Here is a 1,067-nt window from a genome sequence, read left to right on the forward strand (position 1 = left end):
AGTGAGTTGTAGGGGAAGTCCCCAGAGGACCCCCATACTGGGGTGGGTTTTGAAAGACAAGTGGCCCTTTCTTAAGGGAGGAAAGCCTGTTGATGTATCACTCAGAACTCTTACTTGCAATCAACAGAAGCCAACTCTGGAGCACAAAAGCGAAAGATTACAAGAATGCTGGGTGACTTCCACGTTTGCTGAATGAGCTGATGGAGCTCCCCAAAGAACTTCTTGCAAGGGTCTCCAAGCCCACTGCAGAACTGCTGAGTCATGGAAACCATGCTGCAACTCCTTCAGAGCTTCTAGATGTTTAGTCTGTACTACTGTCACTTTCGTACCAGGGCCTCTGCATCCTAACGGCTGCTCTTCCCAGCCGGACACCTTCGTTACCAGCCTGGCCAGGGAAGTCACTGCCACGCCATGGCCACTGCCTTGTATTGCTCATTTCCAAATCAATAAATCACACAGAGGCAGCCGATGGAAGGAGCGTGACTCAGGCGCCTGTACTCTGATCTGCAAGGGGGCTGCGAACGTGAGATTTCTGGCTTGTCTTAAAAGACAAGACAAGGGGCACCTGGGTGGCTCAGTGGGTTAAAGCCTCTGCTTTCGGCTCAGGTCATGATCCCAGGGTCCTGGGATCGAGCCCCGCATCCGGCTCTCTGCTCAGCAGGGAGCCTGCTTTCTCCTCTCTCTCTGCCTCTCTGCCTACTTGTGATCTCTGTCTGTCAAGTGGATGAATAAAATCTTTAAAAAAAAAAAAAAAGACAAGTTCCCATGGTAGAACTCCCCAAATGTAGGCAGGGCTGTAAGACAATGCCAAGCAGCCAGAAAACATAACACATGTCCGCTGGAGACACGCTGAGCATTCCCATCAGGGGTGTTTCAAAACAAAATTCGGCCAAGTGAATTTGAAGACCTAATTGGTTTTATTAAGTAATTCATGAATCGGGCAGCATCCCATCCAGCAAGTAGAGGGAAGCTGAAAGGAGCTGTGCAAAATGGAAGTTTTTCAGAGGAAGGAGGATGGAGCTAGAAGTTATTTGCAAAAGAAAAGAAAGGATTGTTTCAGGCCAGCT

This window comes from Enhydra lutris, unplaced genomic scaffold (genome assembly GCF_002288905.1).
Source record: "Enhydra lutris kenyoni isolate GAN:26980312 unplaced genomic scaffold, ASM228890v2 scaffoldscaffold343, whole genome shotgun sequence".
Taxonomy (NCBI): domain Eukaryota; kingdom Metazoa; phylum Chordata; class Mammalia; order Carnivora; family Mustelidae; genus Enhydra; species Enhydra lutris.